The sequence below is a fragment of the Suncus etruscus genome, chromosome 19, assembly GCF_024139225.1.
Source record: "Suncus etruscus isolate mSunEtr1 chromosome 19, mSunEtr1.pri.cur, whole genome shotgun sequence".
In the NCBI taxonomy this organism is placed as follows: domain Eukaryota; kingdom Metazoa; phylum Chordata; class Mammalia; order Eulipotyphla; family Soricidae; genus Suncus; species Suncus etruscus.
The window spans coordinates 10,670,175-10,698,084 of record NC_064866.1 but is presented as its reverse complement, the minus strand read 5'-3'; the positions used below and the strand labels follow the sequence as shown (position 1 = coordinate 10,698,084).

At 36.5% G+C, this 27,910-nt stretch overlaps 1 protein-coding gene and 1 pseudogene across 4 annotated transcripts in view; both read left to right on the top strand.

Moving 5' to 3' along the window:
• MAGI3 (membrane associated guanylate kinase, WW and PDZ domain containing 3) overlaps positions 1 to 27,910 on the top strand; it is a 284,200-nt gene that overhangs the window by 53,566 nt on the left and 202,724 nt on the right. The window lies entirely within an intron of this gene.
• Positions 7,908 to 8,042, top strand: LOC125997826 (uncharacterized; annotated as a pseudogene).

The window sequence follows — 27,910 nt, the reverse complement described above, 5'->3', positions numbered from 1 at the left end:
GCAATTCAGAGTAAGGTTTTTTTTTTTTTTTTTTCCTGGTATATTAAAAGTTGATACTTTATTATTTGGTGGGGTTTGGGCCACACCTGGTGGCACTCAGGGGTTATGCCTGGCTCTGTGCATAGAAATCACTCGTGGCAGGCTCAGTGGACCATATGAGATGCCTGGGGTTGAACCCGGGTCTGTCCAAATGCCCTAACGCTGTTCGGCCGCTATACATTATTTTTTTTTTTTTGGTTTTTGGGTCACACCCGGTAACGCTCAGGGGTTACTCCTGGCTATGCACTCAGAAGTCGCTCCTGGCTTGGGGGACCATATGGGACGCTGGGGGATCGAACCGCGGTCCGTCTCCTAGGCTAGCGCAGGTAAGGCAGGCACCTTACCTCCAGCGCTACCGCCCGGCCCCTATACATTATTATTTTAATGTAGTAATTATTTATGTAGTCCTCTAGTAATACTAATTTGAATGCAAATTTTAGCATGCAGTTGTTCTGAGTTCCTGAAAACTTCCTTTTACCATTGTTTGTAATCTCAAGTTTTAATGAATATATTGAAACGTGGTCAAAATTATTGGCTACCATTATGGAAAGTAATATGAAGATCTGTAAAAAAAAAGAAAAGTAATAGAAATACCATAGAGATACCACTTCTTGGCAACTGTGCCCAAACTACAAAAACAATCTATATGCCCAACTACAGATGAATGAATCAAGAAGTTGTGTGATATGTGTGTGTGTGTGTGTGTGTGTGTGTGTGTGAGTGAGTGAATGAATGAATGAATGCAGCTCTCAGAAAGAACAAAAGTATGCAATAGCAGCAGCTTGAATGGAACTAGAAGATATCATGCTAAGTGACATCAGTTAGAGGAAAGGGATAGATAGAAAATGATGTTTTTCACGTGTGGAGCTTAAAGAAACACAGAAGGATAGCAACAGAGGTCCAAATGCAGCATAATAGGAGATTGATCCATACAGTTGAGTTGGAGGGAGAGCTTGATAGGGTGTTAGCATCCTGAGGAGAGGGAGATGGGTACACTGGTAATGAATGGTATGTTATTATGTGCCTGGGAAACCATTCTTACCAGTATTGTAAAGCACAATCTCAGTTAATTAAAAATATTGGCTCCAAGTTGTGATAATTTCAATAAAAATATTTCCATTATAGCTAAGTTTTTATGACTTATATTTCATTCAGTTTTCACAAAACAAGTAGTTTTTTAAAGAGATGTAGAGCAATGTAAGCTTTAATGTAAAACTTTTAAAATAGATTTTATCTAATTTTTAGTCGCTTTTACTATGCTTTTTGTATATTAGTTCTATTTAAAATTAAGATACAATTTATATGCAATATGCTCTACAGTTTTCATTGGCTTCTAGTATCTTTCAAAAATTGTGCAATTCTCACTAGTCTATAATTCCTTAACATATTTATATCCCGCCTATGAGAAACATATGTGCATTTTCAGTAACTTTTTTTCTCCTCTACCAGGTATTGGCAACCATTCATCTCCCTTCTGTCTTTTTGAATTTGCATATCTAGACATTTCATGAGGAGTCAAACATTATGTGGTCTTTTGTGGCTCTGCTTCTTGCACTCAATATGTTTTCAAATTTATTCATTTTATTCACTTGTAATTTTTTGTTTCTTTTTACAATGAAACTGTTTCTCTGTATGGGCACACCACATAATGTTAGTCTATTCACCAGCTGATGGATATTTTTGACTATTGTGAATAATGTATGAATATCCCGAATAAGAATGTTTTTTTCTTCTTTGGGGTATATTTGGAATAGAATTTTGAAAGTTACATACATTGCTTAGGAGAAAATAAAAGCAATCTTGAATATTAGGTGGCAATATTGTGACATGTTGAATATAAAGTATCAGTGATAACAGATACTCAATGCTAAACAAATTGATAACTAGGAATGGATCACAACTGAGAGTAGCTTCAAGTGGTACAACAAATAATGTATGAGTTGTACATTCCTTTATATAATATCATGTTGGGGCAGGAAATGAATCCTTGAATGTTATATTAAATTTACTCTATATATAAGATTGCTAACTTATACAGCTAACGGTATGGGAACAAAAAAGAAAAATTTTATCTAGGAGATTTTGAGGTTATACACACACACACACACACACACACACACACACACACACGTACGTATCTTCATGGTATCAATTTTTTTTGGATTATATTTCTATACCATTGGAAAGTTTATACATCCAGAAAATTTTGGAAATTGTGTTATCTATAAATAGTTATTTTCTTTAGTTGGCTCAGTTAATATCATCATTCAGTTGGCTGACTACTTTCTTTTTGTTTTGCTCCACACCAAGCAGGGTTCAGTGGTTACTCCTGTCTCTGCACTCAGAAATCATCCCCGGTGGTGGGATGCTAGATATGAACCCAGTGCTGTACATGCTGCTCCAGCCAGACTGTTTTTTTCTGAAAAGAAAAAAAACAAATGCATCTGCCAAAGTGAAATCATAACACTTTGTGTCAGAGGGCTGTTATTGTAATTAAAATAATAAAGATTGTATAGTTAAAAGAATAAATTAAATGTTCTATAAGGATTTTGTGTTGGATTTGAAATTCTAAACGCAATCTCATCCTGAAATTACTATTTTCTTAGTCTCTGGCTTTTATTAATGAAACCCAGAGAAAATCTTTATCTTGTTTGTGTGTTTGCTTTGTTTTTGGGCCACACCTAGTTTTGTTCATGGCCTACTCCTAGCTCTAAGCTCAGATGTCACTTCTGGTGGGACTTTGGGAATAGGGATCATATGTTGTGTGAAGGAGCTAACCTGGGTTAACTGTGGAAGGCAAGTGTCCTACTTGCTGCATTGTAACTCCAGCCCCAAGAATCTTTATCTTTTAAAACTTTTTGGACATTTTTACAACTACAAAAGAATACAGCAGAACATGCATTACATCTATATTTAAAATATCAACATGTGTAATTCTTTTTATTTGTGATTCCCTGAGGCTTCTTTTTTTGGTATTCTTGAAAACTTCATAATGAAGATCACCACAGGCTTCATACTGTACTGAAATTTTTTTCCTTCATAAAGAAAAGATATTTATTAAAGAATTTTTCCTGATGGGACGGTGAGTATATTCCCCTGGAGAATATGCATGTAGCATGAACTGCAGAAAATTATCTCAAATATTAATAGTTTCCTGTTAATCTGTTAATGGGATTGATTTTATTCTCTGTGGGTGTTTTATGTTCTCTGTCAATTTCTTCTCTACTTTTGTTCATCTTATACAGTGAAAATAAACACATGGCAGAAATAAACCTGATCTAGATTGCCATGGCAATGTGTCTATACACATGAGGCTTTTCCTCTCTCTGCCCACCCACCTTTCATCACCATTCCCCTAACTGGTTAAACAAAATGCTTATGTATGGAAGTATATGGATAATGAAGCTTTGTTTATGATAACTTCCTTAACTCTGTAACAGAAGTTCTGACATATTTTAAGATAAGCCAGTTACAGACACACTAAAGCGCTCACTTTAGTTCTCTTGCCTATAGTGAGGAGAGCTCACAGTGTCTTTTAAGCAGAATGGTAAAACATTGATTTCTCTTTTTTTTCTGTCAGGAGAAGATCTTGCTTCTCAACGTCCATTTTCATTTTCAGAAATAGGAAAGTGAATGGAGCTTAGGAGTATTGTAATATGTTCCTCTATCCTGGATACTTAGGGCCATTTTTAAGCAGTAATGATAGAGTATTTTATCTGAGGATTAAGGTGCAGTGATTTAGCATTCAGTCATTTTGGGAAATTTGAGATAACTAACTTCCTCATTCCAAAAACCTGAAGATTGATGGGGTCTCTAAAAATTCTCTAACTATTCCATTAGGACATGAGATTAGCCATGAATTGATGTGTTAAATTTATGGAATTAGCTCCTTTCCACACAGATACTAAAATATCATTTATCTCTGACTATGTTAACTCTTAATTATTTGACCTCTTCTCTTTTGCTGTTAAGGGCAAATGCGTATATGAAAATGTGTATAGTGCCTTTGTACCAGCAATAATGGTGTTTTATTTATCTTTAAGTTCTTGTGCATCAGAGCCTTTTGCAGTACTTTCTCAGCAATCTTTTAGAAACAACTGCTTTAATAATATTTTGCAGTAGCAAAAGAAGAGCCCCATAGAGCTTCCCCCACCCCCGTATTGATCTGTGTAGGATTACACAATCTTCATTTGCCTACTTAGTAATAAAATGGCTCAGATCTAAAAGTAAGAAAGGTAAATCAAAATGAGGGTGAAACAATAAAAATAACTCAAAAACCTACTATATTTCACTACAAATGAAAAATTTTACTCACAGCATAAAGCAACTTTCTTTGTCACTGCTGCCAAAGTACTATGATGGGATTCTTTGATTTGTTTCTGGGAAAGCAAAAGTAAAATCAGTAGATAATTGGTAAATTCATACTTTCTATTTTGCATGCAAGTGACACAAAATATGTCTGAGGTTGTGAACTATAAATTATAAGTATAAGCATAAACAGAAGATTAAGTTATAGGCTTCTTAGAAAGGCAACCTAACCAGGCTGTTCCATAGATATATAATAAACCACTGCTTTCATATATATATATATATATATAAAATATAAACTGCTGCTTTTATATATATGCATATACACATATGTATATATGTGTGCGTATATACACATGTATTATGAATGTGATCAGCATTTGAATTATTAAAATGCTTTTTTAATTTAAAGCATATGTTATACATTGAATAAAAAATTCAAAATTGATGTAAACATCAGATCTTTTCATTAGGCCTGACTCTATTGACTGGAGACTCTTGTCATCTCCTTGTATAGAACACAAGCTTGTCTGGTGTTTCTAAATGCTAGTTTCCTTACTCTAGAACAAGGACTTTGGTAGATTTTCTTCTTTAAAGATTTCATTGTTTTCCCGAGATATTTATCTTAGTTTTGATAGAAACATCTTTTTATATAATTATATTTCCAGTATTTAATATTAAATTATATCATTGCAGACTGCCACAAAAGGGATAAGAATGATCATAAGTTTTTATTTTAACTTGGGAAAATGGTATGTTACTGATGAACTTAAAGCCCCTTGACCTAAACCTTAGCCTATTGTGGATTGCTTGCTGCCTATTTTCTTTTTTGTTAATTTTCCTTGCAGATAGAGTTGTTCATGATGAGTTACAGTCATACAGTGTACAAATCTTCACCAGTTGTTGCCTGTTTTAAAGTGCAAACATGGAGCCAACTGCTATATAAAGTGGAAATCAATGCACTTGGGGACTTTTCTTCTGTTGTTTCGCAGGTGTCTCTGTTTTTCTTTAGAGACATTTACCTATGATAGGTTCCTATGGCTAACTCTTTAACAATCCTGGTGAGGTGCATTGTTACAGAGCTGAATTATTTCATGAATTCACATGTGAAAACAGCAAAAGATCTGTTTTCCTGGCTCGTTACTCAACCATTATTCTTTCTACAAATTCCCCTGGTGGGATATATTAGCATATTCCTCTCTGTCCCTGATAAAGGCAAGTAAGAAAAAGTGAATGTACAAAAACTCATGTAATTTTAAAATATATTCTCTGTTACATGACGTAAATATAAGCTAATATTTATCTAGAGACATAGCTTAGATTCTGAAGTCAGGATAACAATTATGTCCAATTCATATTTATTTTATTCTATGGAGTAGCTTGACTTGGAGAATGTTGGCAAATTACCAAACCATTCCTGCTTCTTTTACTGCAGTATAAAATTAGGAATTAGTATCTGCCATGTGGAATTTCTGTGAGGATGGAATTAATTCATTCATGTAATAGTCTCAGAATACTGCCTGGTTCATAATAAGAGCACCATTAGTGAGAGAGACTGCCATTTTTTTTCTTGTTGAAAGGAAAGACTTGTATTCAGTAAGTCCAGACATGACCTCTGAAAGAGTTCACGGGAAGGGGCAAGGGAAGAATTCCTGTGGAGTACAGAGATGGCATCAGTATCATTTGCACTCTTGTCAGAAGTTAAATACCATCTCAAAGTCCAAATAAAATAAGTGAACAAAGGAAATGATGAGAATTGGATCAATTTGTGAATAGAAATAGAGTGGAATTAACTGTGAGAGTAGACATTAAACCTTCCCTTCCAGGTTTATCAAAGTAAAATTGACAAAATTATTTGCATGCATGATATACACTGTATTTTAATACACATATGCATTGTGGAACAACTATTACAAACAAGCTAATGATCTATCATGTCACATGATGGTGAAAAAGGAACTAAGGCTTTTCTCTCAGGCATATTTCTAGTATACAGATTAATATTTCTTTTTTGTTTTATTTTCAGCCACACCAGCAATGCTTAAGGGCGATTCATTGCTCTGAACTCAGGAATTACTCCTGGTGGTGCTTGGGACCTCCTGCGATGCCAGGAATTAAATCTGGGTTGTTGGCTGCATGCAAGGCAAAAGCCCTACTTGCTATGCGATTGCTCCCCTGTAAATTAGAAAGAGATCCTAAAAATTATGAGATCAACATGTAGTATTTGTTTTGTGGCCACATCAGGGATCACTTTTATAATATATTTGGATAGTTTGATGAAAGCTAAAATTTCCTAGCAAATATTAATTTATAAATGAATCATGAAAATTATATTTAAGTTGATTTCTGTTATTAGAAGTAGCTTTTGATGACTGTGGTCTCTTTGAAGGAAGTATTGATGACCAATTTGTATCTTTAAACTCCCAACACTGGTGCCTAGCACATAGATGTTTGCTTAGTAGATACAGACTGACTGAATAAATACCTGTCGAACCAACTAAAATACTTTCCTTTCTTCAATAAGAATTAGCAGCAGAGTGCCTGTTCCAGCGACAGCAGGGAGTTGAGGGGTCTACAGGAAATGGGGGACATTGGTGGTGAGAAAATTGCACTAATGAGGGGTTGTGTAAATTCTGTGACTAAACCCCGACTATAAACATTCTGTAACTGCAATGCTTAGAGAAATTATTAAAAAAATGTATAAACAGGCAAAAAAAAAATTAGAAGCTTATTCACCAAAAAATAAAAACAAGAAACTAATGATTTCATAAACACATTCTTTCAAGTTTTCTAGGAAATAAGTTTCTGTATTAAACTGTTTAATATTTTCATGAACTGTACATAAAGGGACAGCTATCCAGTTCACTTTGCCCCTTTCAGATTTGACCGAGCGCTGAAAACAATGTGATAGACCTGGTTCAGTCATGCAAAAAGCCAATATAAGATTCTGTCAAGTCTGATCTAACAGGATATTAAAGGAACTTTAAAATCACAATGTATTCATTGGGGAGGGAGCCAGTGGCTATTAGGTCAATAAAAAAAAATACCTTGTTATCTTAGCTGATGTCAAAAAAGAGTATGATTAAACTTAATTATTATTCCTTATTAAGTCTTTAGTAAGATGAAGACCACTTTAACTTAATAAAAAAATTCTAGAAAAGCCAATAATCAGTATACTTTATGACAGGGATCTCAAACTCGCGGCCCATGGGCCATTTGCAGCCCTCTGTACAACATTTTGTGGCCCGCAGCCAGCCTTCAAATATCGCAGTAGTCGTGATAATTTGCTTACCGAATAATCGCAATAAAAATCGCATTAGTAAGAAAAATTGCATTAAACATTCGCATATCCCAAGCAGTTCCGTTCGGGGTATGCAAATGTTTAATGCGATTTTTTTCTTACTAATGCGATTTTTTATTGCGAATATTCGGTAAGCGAAAACCCCTGCTTATGATGAAATTCTAGAGACAGTTCTGTGAAAATAGGATAGACAAAGATGAATTAATGTCACCATTAGTTTCCTTCATCCTCTTCTTCACTTACAAAAATATTTTTCCTTGTGTTATATGAAAGAAGAGAAGGTTAGTACTCCCCTTCACAAGAATGGAAGAGGCTTTAGCCTGCAATATGCATATGGTTATATGGTTAAGGCATTGATTGCCACCTACTTTGTGGCATCTAACTGATTTTTTTCCCCCTTAAATAGGGCACACCTTTAGGGATCTTCAAGCTTGTGGTGCTCCAAGTGAGAGCTTCAAAGCTGCTCCAGAAATTAAGTCAGGGTCTTCCATGTACTAAGCCTGTGCTCTACCACTTGAACTGTGCCCCTTGTCACCTTTAAGTTCTTGTCAGTGTAGTGAAACAACAAAAATTGTAACTAGGATTTTGGAAAAAGATACAGTTGCTGTTTTGAAGGGTTAATACTATAAATCAAATGGAAAGTTGAAATTATTTGAATTTATTCAATTTAATAGGAATTGAGGCCAGAGAGGTAGAACTTGCCTTGCATGCAACTAGCCCCTGTTCTAGCCCAGCAGTACTTATGATTCAAGCAATGCCAGGAATGACTTTGAATACAGAGCCAGGAGTAAAATACATACTTTTGGGTGTGGCCCAACACCAATTTCCCCTTCACCCATGAATGGATAAGAATTAATTAGAATGTTGCAGATGAGTGAAAGATAGTATTTTTTCTTTAAAATAATAAAGTAGGAGAATGCACTGGAAACATATTCTAATATAGCATCAAGAAATATTTAAAAGAAAAAAGCTAAGGCAAAGAAGTGAAGGAGATTTTCAAGTTCTACTGAGAGACTTTTAAAAGAGAATTTAAATAGAAAAACCATGATTCATATACCTAATGATACAATTATACCATTCCACTCTTAGGTATTTATCCAAGAAGACTGAAAACATATGTTCATTCAAACACTGGTCCATAAATAGTCTTATCAACTTTATACACATTAGCACCTACTATACTACTAATATTCTGTTTTTGCTCACAATACTAGTAACACTGAATTTGGGTCTTCCTTATTAAGCATTTCTCAAATTCTCAGTGTGCATCGGATAGGTGTCCAACAATTCAAATTAGTTTCATTTTATTTCACTATACTGCTGGAATAGTATAGGTCACCAATCCTGTAAAACTGCTCCTACTTTATTTAGATGCCAGTCACATGCAGCAGGTGTAAGATTATTCTCAATTTGCTCTGACTTGGTTACAAATTAAGTGCTGCAGAGATGTATGGAGGTTAAGACACTCGTACAACATGCCAGTGTTTTGATTCCCAGCACCACCTGGCCCCCTCAACACAGCATCAGGAGTAGCCCTCAGTCATCATCAGACGTGACTTACCCTTGCTCACCCCAAAGAAAAAGTTACATGGGATAAGATCTGGATGGGTTGCATGAACTGGAGCTATTTTTTCCTTTATATAGTTTGGGGTTCACCATTTTCCTCAACCCAAACTTCCTTATGACCCCATTGTTGAGAGGGTTTTTTGTGGTTTGTGGTTTTGTTCTCAAGTCCTTAGTTGAGTACTGCCTCCCTTGAGGTGAATCGTAAGATTAAAAGTTCCAATCCTTTAGTCATATGGTGAGATGCAAGACACTCATCTCACTGACATAAAATTAGATATGGTGGAAAGTAGCTTGTTGTGGATAATAAGAGATACTTCTCACCCTCAGCACTCAGGATGTTGCTAAGTTTTAAGAACGTTGTGCTAGGACCAATAAAAACATATATTGCTCATGCCATATGCATACATACCATAGAAAAAGACACTTCTCATAATCTCCATCTGAAAACAACCCAAATGACCATCAGAACGTATTGGATTACAAAAAGTGGTCTATTTAGGGGCCAGAGATAGTATAAGGGTTAAAGTGCTTGCCTTGCACAAAGCAGCTCAGTTCTTTGAATGTCACCAGATATGGTCTTCAAAGAAACGAATTTTATACAGAAAATAGTTGTATAGGAGATATGCTGCCACTCAGAAGTAGAAGGGCGCTGATAGAACAATGCAAATTAATCTCAAAATCATTATATAGAATGAAAGAGGTCAGACACTAAAGACCGATAAGATTACACTTAAGTAAAACACCAAACCTGTAAAGGGGAGGGCTAGGGAGAGAGCTGAAACTCATACTTTGCATGTAGATATCCTAGATTTGATCCTAGCAGTTCATTGCCATCATTGGGCATGATCCCCCAAACACTACTAGGCATAGTGTCCAAAACAAAACTAAACAATAACAAAAGCAACCTGTAAAATCTATGGTGATATTGGCAGATCACTGGTAACCTTTGCACTGTAAGGAGTATGAGAAACTTCCTTTTTCGGGTTGATTCTATATCCTGTTTTCCAGGAACAATTTTTTCCACACACAATTTTATTATAATTTTAATATAAAGCCTTATTTAAGTACCATGATTACAAGCATGTTTGTAGTTGGGTTTCAGTTATAAACAGAATACCAGTGCAACAGTCCCACCACTAATACCCCCCTCCTCACCCACCTCTGCCTGTATTTGCGACAAGCATTCTACTTCTCTTATTCATTGTCATGTGCTAGCTGTTAGTGTACTTATTTCCTTAACAGAGTTCACCACTCTTTGTGGTGAGCTTCAAATTGTGAGCTAGTCCTTACAGTCCGTCAAGCCCTTAACTCTATTGTCTCTGGGCCTTATTACAGTAATGTTTCAGGAACAATTTTATCTTTGTTGGGGTAGCAGTTTCATTGGTATATGCTTCAGTTAAAACTCTTGGAATTGTATACTTTAAGTGGATGCAAAGCAGGGCCAGAGGACTTACTTACTTTGCATTTGGTCAACCCAGGTTCAACTCCATATGGTTCCCTGAGCCCTGCCAAATGATTCCCGAGTACAGGTGGGAGTGCCTCTCTATACCAAACCCCTAAAATAAATATGGATGCAATACATTCATGCTATACCCTATGTTTGTATTTTACTTACTGAGTATTGTATTGTTGATATGTTTCTCTTGTCTACTATATCCATTTAATCAGCATCTTCTGATGCTGTACTTTTAGAAAGAATGCAAGCCAATGATTGCATATCATGTACAGTGCTGTCTTAACAGTCTATGTCACCAGGATCTTCTGCTTGTATAGCTGTTCTAGCCTTTTAAATGATCTTGAGATAATGCACTTGCCTTTAGTTCAGTTATCATTATTCATTTGTCATTATGTTAAAATGGAAGTCACATCACCTTACTTTCCTTCCTTTACTGTATGCGATACCATCTTACTTAAAGTACATGGAGTTACTGGAATCATGCGTGACCTACAGGAGTGTGCAGGATGTGGCTTCTCAGTGTCTCATCTCATCTCTTACTTTCTTTGCTTCATGCATTCGAGTTATATTCTAGCTATATTACCTTCCTTATTACCTCCCTTTGAATAGTCTAGATGCATTTCTACTTCAGGGCCTTTGATCTTGCTACTATCTTCCCATGTAGACATCTTTCAGATGTTTATGTAGCTTAGTCTCTTACTTCTTTAAATGTCATTGTCTCATGGATCCTTCCCTAGCTGCAGAGTTACACTTGTTAACCCCGTCTTTCCTCCACAGCTCTTCTCCTTGCTCACAACTGCATATATTCTCAGCAAACATACAATATTTTATGTGTAGGTTTTATCTTTTCTTTATTGACTTTCTTCCTTCTCTAGAGTGCAGACTTGAGGAGGCAAGGTTTTTGTTTCTCTTTCTACCCAGCTATTCATATGTGGATTAAATGAAATTTTTTACAACTCCAAACTCCAAAACTTCATTTAAACTCATTGGATAGATGAAAACTGGGATAAGCTTCTAAAAGAATACTTGTCCAGTAGATAGTTTTTATTTAAAATATGAAATTATAGGGGCCTGAGAGAGAATACAGTGGGTATGGTGTTTACCTTGCATGTGGTAGATGTGAATTTGATTGCTGGCACTGCAATGGTCCCTCAAGCCTCCCAAGAGTGTTATCTGAGCAGAGTTAGGCATCAGCTGAAAACAAAAATACTCCCCCCAAAAGAAGAAACAATTTAGAGAGTTAATTTGATTTGTGTCATGCTTTGTCTCCTTTTTTTGGAAAGAAGCTAGATAAATTGAACTGTAGAGCTTCTTTTTGTTTTCCAAGGGATACTGGTATTAGGATGCTGAGAAACAATTTGTTTCTCCTTGATTGGTGTCTTTATTCCTATTCTACTATTCTTTCTTTTAAGAAATCTCTAGAGGTGCAAATCAAAACAGCAGGGAGCTATCACCTCATTGAAGAGACTGGAACACAACAAAAAGAACAAAAACAACCAGTGGTTGCATGGATGCATGGGAGAAAGAAACTCTTATCCTTTCCTTGAGGGAATGTCAACTCGTCTAACTTTTTTTGGGAAACAATATGGACACTTTTCAAAAACCTAGGAATTGAGCTTTTATTTGCTCTAGCAATTTCATTTCTTAGAATATACCATAAGAACTTTCCCCTTTCCCCCCTTTGGAAATCCAACTATCCCTTTACTCCTCAATCCCATCCACACCTCCCACCATATTAAAACTCTTCACCCTCAGTCCTTAATCCATTAGGCGTCAAGACTGACCTCCTACCCCAACCCAGCACCCAAGCGAAGGGACACCCAGTCAAACGCACACCTGGTCCCCTGCAAGAAAAGGCAGCCAACTTCCCTGCGGACTCATGCTGCGAGGCCCTCCCTACCAACTCCCCCTAACATGGACTGTTACTTAAAACCGGACTTAGCTCCGAAAGTATCCCCAATGCAAGAACTCTTCCAAGACCTCCCTGCCGCAAATCTTTTGCCAATCTGAAGAAGGTCAGGGGATGTGATGGAAAGGTGCCTGGGAACCCATACACCACAAGAAAAACCCAAAAGACAATGGGAAAACCTGTACTTCCAACGTAAGTATAAGACCTTTATTACACCACCTCTTTACCTGCTTTTCCCCAAAAGCAAGGTAGTCTTTTGCATCACTTTGTTCCTTTAAATACTTTGTTAATCCATTTTTTAAAAAACGTTTGTTCTACATATACATATGTGAACACATATATTTTTATTCCTATTTTTATCTTTTTTTGGGTGTGTGACCTGTTTCTGTTTTCCTCTCTGTCCACCCCCAAATACACCGACAATATAATGTAGCACCATTTTTCCCTGCAAAGGCACACTAAAAAAAGGGGAAATCATACATGTAAAAAAGAGCTCTTATCCACTACGGATAGGAACTCATACTTGTTTACAATACAGGGATATCTCCTACCTTGAAAATATGTCACGGGGACCCAACTTAGACCTCAAGTGATTAGACACCATCTGTCCAGCCTTGAACCCTGGATCCCAGACATAGAAACGACACAGTTCTTCACAACAGCTACAGGAAACAAATCCCATCTGGGACAACCTTAATACTGCTGGGTCACCAACAAATGCCAGCTCTAATATGATATCCTGACAATGAGGAAAATGGGAACAACCTGACCTAAGAGCAGGTTATCCTACCTTACCAGCTAACAAAAAGACAAAATCAGAAGACTTGTCACCCTTTGGTCTGTCCAAAAACCAAGGTCGCGATTTACAGATGACTGGCTGCTAGAACCATGACCAGACTGTATATATCTTGGGACCAATAAAAAAGCCCTAGTCTAGGGTTTGAACTACGACCTGCACAATCACCATGATCCCCAGTTCCAAAGGTCTGGCAGACACAATTGCAACGGAATGGAGCTTTTGGAAACACAATGAAAGACGCTATCCTAGGTGCCATCCTAGGATCATTGCACAGACCAACACCAACCACAGAAGATGGATTAAAATGACACTGAGGGAACAGAACTTCTAGAACCACAAAGAAAGGCTTCATCATAAGTTCCACCCCTGGACCTGTGCAGATACTGAGATCTCTAGATACAGAGATCTGATTTTATCACCCAGGACGGAGCAGAAGTCTTCCAAACACCACGAAAGCACCACCAGGAGAGTAAATGAATCTGAACGGAGTCTATAGTTAATCCCATGACAGTATACTCCAAGGGTGGAGTATATCTACATATCTCTTAGGCCAAGTGAGTATATGGAGCATATCCCCATATCTCTTAGGCCAAGTGAATTCCTTTTCGAATGACCCCAATATTTACTGTGCCAGTGCAAAAAAAAAAGCAAAAAGCACAAAACGTTTTTTTTATTTTTTATATATTACTTTTTTATCTTCATTTATTATTATTATTATTTTATTTTATTTTTATTTACCTATCTACTTTTTGTCGATTTCTTTGTTTTGGTGTGGTTATTGAAGTTGTTGTCCCCATTTATACTTTTTTTTCTCTTTTTCTTTCTTTATGTGCTCTGCATGTTTCTTATCTCAAGACCATGATTTTTTTTTTGGGTGCTTATCATTATTGTTGGGGTCCTCACTGGATATTTGACACTTCTTTTTGTACTGTTGGGGTGTTTCACCTTCTTTTTCTCCTTCGTCTCTCAAGCCGATGATGAGAGCCTCTAGAAGGATTCCGCCCATTTTCGGCATTTTAGACTTTTACCCCAGTTTATTACTTTTCTCTTCTTCAAACAAAACCACATAACTTGAACTAGCTAGTCCTGCCTCCCAGTTAGAGGGGGAAATAAGGGAGGCACCAAGACCAAACAGGTGCAAGACTACCAAGTAGTAAGCTAGGTACAGAGGGGACCACATTTTCTAGCAGCCCCGAGGGTGAGGGAGGAGGATATGGGAGGTAGGACGAAAACGGAGGTGTAGGGAGGACAAATTGGTGATGGGAATCCCCCCTGATTTTATGTAAATATGTACCTAAAATATTATTGTCAACAATATGTAAGCCACTATGATCAAAATAAAGATTATATTAAAAATATAGAAACGAAAAAAAAGAAATGTCATATTTTTAGTGTTTCTGGATGACTATATAATAGCTATACCTGTCCCAAGAATATTTAATGTTATTATGATAACTATTCTAAAAATATAAAGAAATACTCTAATTTATTTCATGACATCAGTTGAATTTTTGGAATTGGTAGATATTTAAATTGTACACATAAATTTATAATAAAGATATATTAAGTATATTTAAATATCGATGATTCAGAAGTATATTGAAATTACTGTAAATAAAAATGAAATCATAATTGAAAAAAACCAAAAACAAAAACAACAAAAAAAGAATATACCATAAGAGCACAAAAACAAAATGGAGAAAAACACTTGCACCCCTATGTTCCGTGCATCCATAAGAGCCCAAATCAAGTTTCCAAGACTAGATGGCTAGATAGAGAAACTATGGTATGGATATACACACTATAATCCTTGGTCATAAAAAAAATGAAGCCATGCAATTTGCTGCTACATGAACAGAACTGGAGAGTTTTAAGTTAGTCATGCTGAGTTAAGTTAGTCATTTCACTAACTTAAGGGAGAGAGACTGACAGAATTCTCTCTCTCACATGTAGGATATAAAGTAATAAAATGGTGAAAAAAATGAATAAGACAGAAACAAAGTATAATGAAACAAAGAACACAAGAATTCTCTTCCAAAAGAAATACACCACTTGGGGATCTGGGGGAATAGGACAGGGAGGGGTCAATGACTGGCATTTGACTGAGAGGAGGAGGTAATGCTGGGAAGTAGGAAGCTTTATGCATGAAATTCTTCAGTAACAACTGTAAACCACAGTGCAGATATTATTGTTGTTATTATTATTAATAGGTTTAAGCACTATAGTTACAAAATTGTTCATTGTTGGGTTTCATTCATAGAATGTACACCAACCTTCACCAGTGCACCCCATATCACTGCCAATGTCTCCCCTTTTCCTTCTACCCCCATCTCCACTCCCGCCTGTCTCCAGGGCAGGTGATTTGTGTGTGTGGGGGCTCTTTTTGACACTGCTTTGCACTGTAATGGAGGTGTGTCTTGCATGTCAAGCCTCTAGTTACTAGTAGGTGGGAGGCAAAACAATGGGGAGGCATTGGAAGAGGGAAATAGACTTGGCAAAGGGATTGCTGTTGAAACATTGTATGCCTGAAACCCCATCATGAATAACTTTGTAGTTTCACAGTGACTAACTTTGGGTGTGACCCCAAAAAAAAAAAAAAAAAAAAAAAAAGACTAGATCTAGTACTAGAGTTGGGTAACAATGAGATTTGACAAGAAAATGTAATCTGAGTAGTAACCTGGACGTTCTTTTGCTCATTGATTGATGGCAAATCCGTCAATAAGGATTATGGGTTATGCCCCAGAAGTTGATTTCAAACGACGAATGTAAGTCAGGAAAGAAAGCGGAATTTGATCTGCTATATTTTATAAATAGCAGTGCCTCTGTCCCTTATATAGACGGACTTTAAAATGTCTGAAGACACTAAAAAAAGATACTGAAGACATAGCTCTTATTCCTTTGTGCTTGATCTGAAAAGTCAAGCATGTACCAAAAAGTGAAGAGTACAATAAAAGATACAATGAGTTATTTTTATTATTCGAAGCAGTTTTCTCATGGTTTTGAATTTCAAGATAGTATTGATAATTGGGTTACAAATATTCTTAGCTTCATTTACCCTTGCTTTTGAAGATAGAATTACTTTTATACTTTTTATCAATTCTTATTTCACTAAACTTTGGAAGATGCTTGTGCCACTGATGAATTTTTCTGAATGATCAGTTTTTTTTATGAATGTGATATATAGGTTGATGGTTTTTTTAATTGCCTTTTCATGCACAGTTCAAAAGAATCAGCTGTTATATAGTTTTAGTTCATCATCATCGTTATGTTGAACTGCCTAGATATTTGTAATAACTACTATATTGAAAATTATAGCAGTACTAGTGACATTCTTACAATCAGAACACATGTTATAGGTTGGTTATTTTCCTGGCAGTACATATGTTTTTGAGCTGATTTATCCAACCGCTTTCCAAGTCCCATTGTACCTACTGGCTGTGCTTGCTGAAGTTGTTTCGATACAACATGCTTTCATGAGTTACGGAAGTAGAGCTGGCCATCCCCTAGATTCTTCTGAGCCCCATTTATCATTTCAATAAAATTAAGTCAGAGGTTCCCAAATGTATATGACCTTCTGCTTTCTTTTCAGGGAGAAACAAACAAACAAAAACAAACAAACAAACAAAAACAAGACTTAGTATCCTAGAGATCAATCTTATTCATGCATATGAACAGAAAGAACCACCCTGCCCCAACTCCACACCTAAGACTATTACTACCCCACTGTCCCTCATACAGGATACATTCCTGTATCCTCCTGATATCCTACAGTACTATCATCCTTGGGAGCATGGAACTAAATCGGCATAAATGTAGAAGGAGAAAAGAATTGAGTAGAAAAGAATTTCAGTTTGATGTTTACACATATGTAGCTTTTTGAAGGAAGGCAGAGATACTGTTCTCTTTTAACAAATGTATCTTAAGAAATAGTATAGGCATTTGCCTTGCCATGCAGCTGACCCCAATTTAATCCCCAGCACTACTTATGATTCCTGGAGCACCACAGAGCACAGAGCTAGGAATAATCTCTGAGTACCACAGATCTCCTCTCCCCACCACCAAATACATCTTTAATTCCTTTTTCCCCCAAATAGATTCAATATACTATAATAGTGGGAGTCTTGAGATTGTGATTATATGGCTATAATGATCAATTTATTCCTTGTTCACTAATAAGGGTATTACTGATAATAAGTATAATACAGAGCTGACTTTTGATAGTAAATACGTATAAATAACTGATGATGTATTGAGTGGAAATTATGTGCTAGCCTTTAACTTTCCATATTGTCTTTAGCAAGGTGAGGAGATTCTCAAAAGAGAATCTATACACTGGTCTACCTATGCTGTGCATGTTCATCTCCTCTCCCCATAATCTCTGGAAACCAATTTTTACATAGTTTCACCTTTCCAGAATGTAATCTTCCGATTTATTTCTTTCACTAAATGGCATGTATTTACATTTCTTATATTTCTTTTTGCTTTGTTTTGGTGTCACATCCAGCAGTACTCAGGGGTTTCTCCTGGCTATGTGCTTTGGAATTATTCTTGATGGGCCAGAGGACCTTAAGTGATACTGCAGCTCAAATCCAGTTCAGCTTCATGCAAAGGGCCTGCTGTACTATTTCTCTGACACCACCTCTGTGTATTGTTTTGTTTGGTTTTTTTTTTTGTTTGTTTGTTTTTGGGTCACATCCAGCAGCACTCAAGGGTTACTCCTGGTTCTGTGCTCAGAAATTACTCTGAAAGGGACAAGAAGTTTTTGTTTTTCATAAATGCATATAGTTTGAAGTTTCCCTAAGCTTACAAGGCGTCCTGTTTCGTGACCTTCAGAGCCACAGGCTAGCTAGAATCTGGCTCTACTCAAGGAGGGCAGTATATGCCCAATTTGCTCATCCTTTCTGTTATCTTTGCAAAACTTTTAGTAAAGTGAAGTAAGGCAGCCACCCCCACCTCCAGCCTTAAGGTAAAGAAATGTGACCTTAAGTTTAATATTTTTCAGTAGGATAAAAATGTAACTATTAGTGGTGGTCTGTAAAGTTTTAGCAATTGTCTCTGTGTAACTTTTAGTGGTGGTCTGTTAGGCTTTAACGATTGTCTCTTTGTGTAACTTTTAGTGGTGGTCTGTTAGGCTTTAACGATTGTTTCTTTGTTTGCTAAATATCTCTTTCTTTTAACTGAGTTGTGCTGTATTCCTAAGTAATATGTAACAAATGGAATACTACTTCCATGGCATGTGCTGTCCCTTTGGAAAAGTGCTCTATAAAAACACTGCTTCAGTAATGGTTCGGGGACTTTGCTCTGGGGTTCATCCCTGAGCACTGACCCTGGTGTCACCCTGGCACCAGAAAAATAAATCACCCTTTGCAAATTTGCATGGCTTCGACTCTCCTTGAAACGCTCCAGACACCCCTCGAGAGAGGGGGACTGATCCCCGCACCTCAACAACTCCTGATAGGCTTTGGGGACTATATGGGATGCCAGGGATCAAATGACCCAGGGATGCTTGGGTTAGTCATGTGCAAGGCCAGGCCACTGTGCTATTGCTTCTGCCCCAGCTGTTTTTTTTTTTTTTGTTGTTGTTGTTTGTTTTTTTGGGGGTTTACACCTGGCATTGCTTAGGGATTACTCCTGGCTCTGTGTTCAGAAGTTGCTCCTGGCAGGCTTGGGTGACCATATGAGATGCCAGGATTAGAACCACCAATCTTCCGCATACAAGGTAAATGCCCTACCTCCATGCTATATCTCTGGCCCCAGCTCTGTGTGTTTTAATGTATGGGTAGCTCATTTCTTTTATTGTGCTGAATCATAGTCTATTATCTAGATGAGTCACAGTTTATTCATTTACCTATTGAAACAGGTTTTGCTTTTAAATTCCTTGGGAATTAAGGAAAAGCTACTTTGAACATCTCTGTGCAGGCTTTTATGTAAGCACAAGTTTTTAGGTAAATACCAGAGAAATATTGCCGGGTCATGTGGTAACTTTAAATTTTGTAAAAATTTTTGTAAATTCAAAATATTTCTTAAATAGAATTTTTGTTTGTTTTTAGCCACACCTGATAATGCTTTTAGTTTGGTGCTGGCAGGCTACGCCTACTGTAGCTGCTAGCTCTGCCAGTACTGGCAGTGTTGGGAATTGAACCAAGGTCTCCTGTGTGCACTCTAGCCCATGAGTTTTCTCTCTGGCCACCTATAGTCATTAGAGTGTGCAATGTTGCAATTTCACCAGCAGTCTTTGGTTAAATAAATGTCTGTTAAGGCTTTTGGTTTCATTTGGTAATTGAATGTTTTCTTAACATTGAGTTTTAAAAGTTCCTTGTACTTGGAACCAGAGAGATAGGACAGTCATAGAGAGTTTGCCTTGAACACAGCCAACTTGAATTTGATCCTTTGTATCTTATGTGATCTCCCAAGCCTTCCAGGAGTGATGATTCCTGAGTACATGTAATCTGTACTGAGCACTGCTATATATGGCCCAAGAAAAACAACAACAACAACAAAACCAAAAAACAAACAAAACCCCCAAATCAATCAATAAATAAAAGTTCTTTATGCATTTTGAATATTGTTTTTTCCAATATGTCTTCTAGAAATATTTTTCTCAGTCTGTGGTTTGTCTTTTTATCAATAGTGAGTTTTATAGAGCATAGAAAATTAAATTATATGAAGGACACTCAATTTAATATTTTTCTTCTATGGGTTAGAACTTTGTTATCATCTCTAGAAAGTTATCACTAAAACAAGGTCATCTATAATTTTCCTATATTATTTGATTAGGATTTTATCATTTTGAATTTATATTCACATTCTATTCATTTTGTGTTGATTTTTTTTGTTTGGTTTTTTGGGCCACACCTGTTTGATGCTCAAGGGTTACTCCTGGCTAAGGGCTCAGAAATTGCCCCTGGCTTGGGGGGACCATATGGGACGCTGGGGGATCGAACCACGGTCCTTCCTTGGCTAGTGCTTGCAAGGCAGACACCTTACCTCTAGCACCACCTCACCGGCCCCTGTTTTGTGTTGATTTTGATGAAAGTTTTAGATCCGGTTAGACTTTTTTGCTTTCACATACATGTCCAGTTTTTAAAAAGATAATCTTTTAGGGCCGGAACGATGATAGCACTGCAGGTGGGGCGTTTGCTTTGCATGTGACTGACCTGGGTTCAAACACTGGAATTTCATATGGTCTCCCGAGCCTGCCAGGAAAGATTTCTGAGTGCAGTGCAAACTTTTTAAACGGGTCCAGTTAACTGTCCTTCAGACTGTTGGAGGGCCAGATTATAGTAAAAACAAAAATTATGAACAAATTTCTATGCACACTGCATACATCTTATTTAGAAGTGAAGAAACAAAATGGGAATACATACAATATGTGGCCCGCGGGCCGTAGTTTGAGGACCATTGCTATTGAGTGTTGCTGGTTACTGCCCCCAAACCCAAAACCACAACAAACAAACAAACAAACAAACGGATGATCTTTTCTCTATAGTGCATTGTACTTTCCCCTTTCTGGATCCAGTAGACTGTATTTGTGTGGGTCTTTTCTTGACTCATCTGTCTGTTATTTCACCAATATCAATCACACTGACTTGATCACAGACATTATTGTGAGTCTTGAAGTTAGGTAGTATGAGTCATTGAACTATCTTTCAATGTGGTGTTCACTGTTTTGTCTTTCCGTATTCAGGGTTTACTCTTTGCTCTGCTGTCAGAGATCACTCTCCTGTTATGGTTCAGGAGACCATATGGGATGTCAGGGATTGAACTCCAGTCAGTTGTTTGCAAGACAAGTGCTCTACCTGCTGTACTGATACTTTGCCTTCATATAAAACTTTTTGAATTAGTATGTTTACATCTGCAAAATAACTTACTGGCTTTAAACTCAGTTTTTCTTTTCTTGTAGGGACACACTAAAAAAAAAAAAAACTGTGCTCAAGGAAAGTCCTAGCTCTTTGTCAGGGATTCTCCTGGCAGTGCTCATAGAGAACCATATATAGTGCTGGGATCAAACCCAAGTTGGCCTGGTCCAAAGCAGGTGCCTTCAACCCTTGCTACTCCTTCTCTGGCCACTAAACTCAGTTTGTTAATTTTGTTTTCTTAGTAGTGAATGCATATGCATATTCAAATGGTAAACATCATTAATATAATCTACAGCTTATCACTTGCCATTCATAAGCCTGGAACAGATACATCAACTCTATATTGATGTCAAAATTTCAGAAACATTGCTATTTAGACTGTAGCTTGTTCATTTTTATTCTTCCATTTTTGTTATCAAAAGGCAATACATTTAAAAATTAAAAAATAAAAGAACTGAAAAAATACATTAAAATAAGGCAGTTTGAGTTGCAGCGATCACTCAGTGGGCAAGTGGTTCAGGTTCAGTCTCAGAACTGCATTGCTTCTTGAGCACTGCCGGGAATGACCTCTGAGTAACACTGAGCTGAGAGTAAATCTTAGTAACATCAGGTATGACCCCAAGCCCCAAGAAATAAAATAATGTTAAATGACAAGGCTTTTGAAAAATTGACTGCTGATGGTTTGTTGAAGATGAATTTTCAGTGAAATAATTTTAATATTTTAGATGTTTAGTTCAACTATAATTATCAATCCATTGATTTTTTTTTTTTTTGAGCCATACCTAGTGATGCTCAGGGTTTACTCTTAGATCTGTACCCAGGATTTCTCCTGGTAAGCTTGAGAAACTATATTTCATGGTTGGCTGGCTGTGTGCAAGAAAATCACCCTACCTGCTATGTACTATTGCTCCATTCCCACCAGTGAGTCCTCCCTATTTCTATGTTATGCTTCCTTCAGTACACCTTGATATAAATACTTTCTGTCAGCATTTATTCATTTCAGAAGTTAGTAGCATATTTCATTGCATAATCACAAGATGAAAGAACAGTGTTCTTTTAGGTAAAATTGATAGCTCCTTTGTATTAAAACTCACAGAGGGTCTCTTCTTTTCGAATTGATGATGGATCCTGAGTTCTTCTCTACTTTAAAAATAATGATTGTATAGTCATAATTTCTTAGATCTGACAAAACTGATCTAATCTGTTAACTGAAGATTTATAATCTGAAATTTTACTACTATATTTCTCTGTACACTTAGCATTATTACACATCTAATAACTATTAAATATCATTAAAACATTCTTCTCCTTGATATTATGGGTGTATAATGAAATATTCTGAATTCTTTTTTTTTTTTTTTTTTGGTTTTTGGGCCACACCCGTTTGACGCTCAGGGGTTACCCCTGGCTATGTGCTCAGAAATCGCCCCTGGCTTGGGGGGACCATATGGGATGCCGGGGGATCGAACCGCGGTCTGTTCCTTGGCTAGCGCTTGTAAGGCAGACACCTTACCTCTAGCGCCACCTTCCCGGCCCCAATATTCTGAATTCTTAACTCCATTGAGCAAAATCCATCAAAGAAAATAAGGATAGTACCTCTAGAGGGGCTTCTTTTGAAGATGAGGCAATACATTAGAAAAACTGTATACACTGAGAAAAGCAAAGATATTTTCCTTCTAGGCAATTCCACTCTTTGTTATTAATTTTTAGCATAGTTGTAAATAATTGATATGCAATGATGAAGTAATTTCCAGAATGATGCATAAGTAAGATATTTCAAGATACAAGAAAAATAGGGTCAACAAGGCCTTATAATGTTAGCTTAGTATTATAAAAGGACGTATATGCTAACTGTAGTATAAAAGGAATTTTATTGGACTGGGAGATAGTTCAGAAAGAAGGCTAAAGTGCATGGTGAAATTTCATCTCTGCACAACATGGGCCTTTAAACACCACCCGGTTGGCCCTTAAAGGGGAAAACATTTGTTTTTCTAAAAAAAATTATTTTAATTTTTTTATTCTCTAAGGAGGATGGAGGGATCAGAAATAAACATAAATATAATTTCTAAAATAAAATGTTTGAAAACACACTTTGAATCCAGTATATATTGATATTGTTATAAACAGGGACCGAGTCTGAAATCTTTTTAAAGATAACTAAATGGATTTGTGGAGTAGCGTGGGAATATATGAGTCTTCGATTCAGGAGACAACCCCTGGTGAGAGATTTCTCAAGAGAGGTACAAATCCATATGGGGTCTTTTTATAAAGTCTTGGGTCTAGAAGAGGTTATATCAAGAAGGGAGTATAAGTTTAAAAGAGGATAGTCCAGAATGAAGCCTTAAACTTGCTGGATGTTGTTCTGCCCACCCTCTTTCTTTTCATGGTTTCTAAATGTCACTTGTATTATTGAGAACAGATTCTGAAAAAATATTTGGTATTTTGACTTATAAATAATTAAAATGGAGGAAAAAACTTAAAATATTTATTGTAGAAATGATATACTGATTTGTTTAATACTAAATATTAACCAGTGAGAACTTTTATCACTTTAGGTACTATTCTGTTTACTAAAAAAGAAAAAGTTTCTTGAGGTAGTGTTAAGATTGTATCCAATGAAGTTGACCACAATCACTTTAGAACGATTCTTTTTATCTGATTTAGACTTAAAAATATTTACATGCGAACCAGATTTATAATACTATGGGTAAAGCTCTTGACTTGTAAATTCAATCCCCAGCACTACATATGGTCCCATGTGTACCTCCAGGAGTGATCCCTGGGCACAGAGCTAGTAATAAACCCTGAACATTGCTGGATATGCCCCCCAATTTAATTGGGATATATAATAGTGTCAACTTTTATTATCTTATCGAGAGTATCAAAATATCTTCCTTTTATTTTTTATTTATTTACTTATTTTGTATTAACATTTTAATCCTCTGTTATTTGCTAGCTCAATATTGTAAGCTTGATTAGACAGTAAAACTTTCTGAACAATTCTAAGTCATGTTACAGGAACCCAATGACAGTTAAGCATTGCAGATGTCTTTTGGCTTTTGAAATTTTCATGATTGGCTTCTACTAAATGAGATTGTTGGATGTAGAAATTTTGTATCATTGTCAAAAGTCCCTTCTGAGTAATTTTCAAACTTAATATCTACAGCTCTCCATGGAAGCAAGATCTCAAAACTTCTAATATTTAACTATTTAAAGGACCTTGGTTTACTAATGTTGTTGCTTTGATTTGTTTGAGTAATTTAGCTAAACTACTAATTTACATATTTCTCCATATAAATTTTGTTACTAACATTTATTTTAATATTTTTTATTTATTGAAGAAAAAGCATCACTAGTTGACATAACTGATCATAGTACAATTGTTTCAGGAAGACCAATAGCAACATGATTAAAAAAAAAAACCAGAAAATTGAGAGAAAAACTAAAGAGATGGGAAAGGAAAGAAAATGTTCAGTTGCAAGTATATTTTTGAAAATTATTGAATCACCAATGAACTCATTAAAGCACTAGCAGAAAGTTTAGTAAGCTCTCTTTTTTTAAAGGATAAGAGTTAAAAAATACAGTAAAAACGGTGTGAGTGGCAATTGTTGTTTGCATAAGCCCAGCAAAATATGGGGGAAATGGAAGGGAAAAGCCTTGTCTAGTTTCAAGGAGACCTTACTCCTGAAATTTTCTGGCATAAGACCGACTCTGGGCTCCAGACATACTAGGTTGTCTAACCCCTGAGTCATCTCTGTGGTCCCAGTAAAATTTTTTCGCAGATTTGCTGTTGTTGGTGTCAGGTTTCTGTAATTAAAGATTCAGGTTTCTGTCATCTTCTTCATCAAAGTCTGGATGATGTGGAGCGTCCTTTAGTTTCACCTCATCCTTAGCGGGCAATGTGGAGAGCCCTGCCCTGCAAGCAGGTTGTTGCTGTTGCTAAGTCGTCTGGTAGTTAAGAGAACCCTCTTTGGAGTAAGTCTATGCCAGGTTAACAGTAGGGTCTTCCCAGTAGAGGTTTGCTTCCTGGTGATGTTATAGACAATTGTGGATGTTTCTGAAGATGGTATCCATGGTTCAGGGGTGTATGGGCAATGCCTATTCTTTGAGGCCTGAGCCAAGTCATTATGATCATGTTCAGGATGTAAGGCCCCCACTGCATTACAAAATTTGTTTTCCTATTTCTATTGGATAAGAACTTGTTTGCATATATAATATTTTTCCATTTTAATGTGGCTATTAAAAAGGGGGATGATGCCACAAGGTATTATTGGTGCATACGGGGCCGAGGGAACAAGTCATTTATCTAACCTTTTGGGCTGAAGATACAGATTTCTTTTTTAAATTTCTCTTCCCACTCACTCCTTTCACTATTGATGTGCTCCTAATTAAAAAGATTTAAAAAAAATTTTTTTTTGTGCCACACTTGTCAGTGCTCTGGTGTTACCCCAGCTTTGTACTTGGGATTGGTCCTGGCATTGCTTAGGGAGCAATCAATGTTGTTGGGGGATTGGACCTGATTTCTCACATGCAGGCATACTCTTAGCCTTTGAGCCTTTTATATTCTCTCCTGCCTGTCTTAAATAGTCCTTAAGTTGAGTGAAAAAAAAAAAAAGACTTTCCCCCCCAATAAATCAGGGTAGTAAAACAGTCATCCAATCTGTCAATCTTGGAAATTTCTATTTTTTTTTCTATTTCTTCTGACAGATCATCACCTAATGTATTTCTCATAGGCACATTTTGGTACTATTTCTTCTGTGCTCTTGCTATACCTTGCAGATATTTATTTTATAGAAATTATCTAAATATGGTTGGTTATGGTACATTTATCTTCTCTATAGACTTGCAGTGTCTAGTAGAGCAGTTAAAATGTTGCTACATAGATCTAGGGAGTTAATTTAAATTTTTATTAATATAAATTAAATGTCAGTAGGTATGTGATGACTGTCAGCACATTTTGCAACTTTGGTGGGAATAAATTTCCACTTGATGTAATAGACTTCCATAGTACTTCTGCTAAAAAAACAGAAAAGGCATGGGCATGTTTATTTCCCTGTTGCTTTCTATTAACATTCCTACTGAAATTTTTATTTTCTATCTAATTGAAAATACAGTATGTTATTCTGAATAAATCTTATCAAATGAATAGTCATGAAGCAATAGGATATAATATTCAAGGGAAAAGATGCAGTCTTTTTTTTTATTTTTAATGTGCTGCCACAAATTTCCATATATGCTGATGCTTTTTTCCCCTGTTCACATGATTCTTTTTAGTATTGACAGACCTATGGAGAATTAATACATTTGTAAGGGTAATCTGGAAATATAGCTAGAAAATTATGCTGTCAAAAGATGTAGATAGATTCTAGGTAGTGAAATAAATTTACTTCTGGGCATTGTCATTTTGTATTCAGAAAGCAGGTTTATTTCTCTTGCATTCTCTTGAATCTGAGTTGACTAGCATCAAGTTGGCATTTCTGAAACTTGGCCGTCTCTGATCCACATCATTCATTATCCAGGGACTTCTGAGCTTTTTATATTATCTCCCCACCCCTTGTGGTCTTGCTCTTGTATGCAAATACAAATCTCTGCCATCAACATCAGACCCACATTCTAGTCTGTGGAATAAAGAAAAAAAAAAAAAAAAAAAAAAAAAAAAAAAAAAAAAACGATGGTATTGGAATAAAAACAGACCCTCAGATCAGTGGAATAGGCTTGAGTACTCAGAGAAGGTTCCTCAGACATATAACCACCTTGTTTTTGATAAAGGAGCAAAAAATCCTAAATGGAGCAGGGAAAGCCTATTCAACAAGTGGTGTTGGCACAACTGGTTAACCACTTGCAAAAAAGCGAACTCAGACCCCCAGCTAACACCATATACAAAGGTAAAATCCAAATGGATTAAAGACCTTGATATCAGAACTGAAACTATAAGGTATATAGAACAACATGTAGGTGAAACACTCCAGGACATTGAGACTAAAGGCATCTTTAAGGAGGAGACAGCACTTTCCAAGCAAGTGGAAGCAGAGATAAACAGATGGGACTATATTAAGCTGAAAAGCTTCTGCATCTCAAAGGAAATAGCGCCCAGAATACAAAGGCCACCCACTGAGTGGGAGAAATTATTCACCCAATACACATCAGATAAAGGGCTAATATCCAAAATTTACAAGGTACTGACAGAACTATACAAGAAAAAAACAACTAACCCCATCAAAAAATGGGGAGAAGAAATGAACAGACACTTTGAAAAAGAAGAAAGGCAAATGGCCAAAAGGCACATGAAAAGATGTTCAACATCACTAATCGTCAGGGAGATGCAAATCAAAACTACTATGAGGTACCACCTCACGCCACTGAGATTGGCACACATCACAAGAAAGGAAAACAAGCAGTGCTGGCGGGGATGTGGAGAGAAAGGAACTCTTTTTCACTGCTGGTGGGAATGCCGTCTAGTACAACCTTTATGGAAAGCGATATGGAGATTCCTTCACAAACTGGAAATTGAGCTTCCATACGATCCAGCTATACCACTCCTAGGAATATACCCAAGAAACACAAAAATACAATACAAAAAACCCTTCCTTACTCCTATATTCATTGCAGCGCTATTTACAATAGCCAGACTCTGGAAACAACCAAGATGCCCTTCAACAGATGAGTGGCTGAA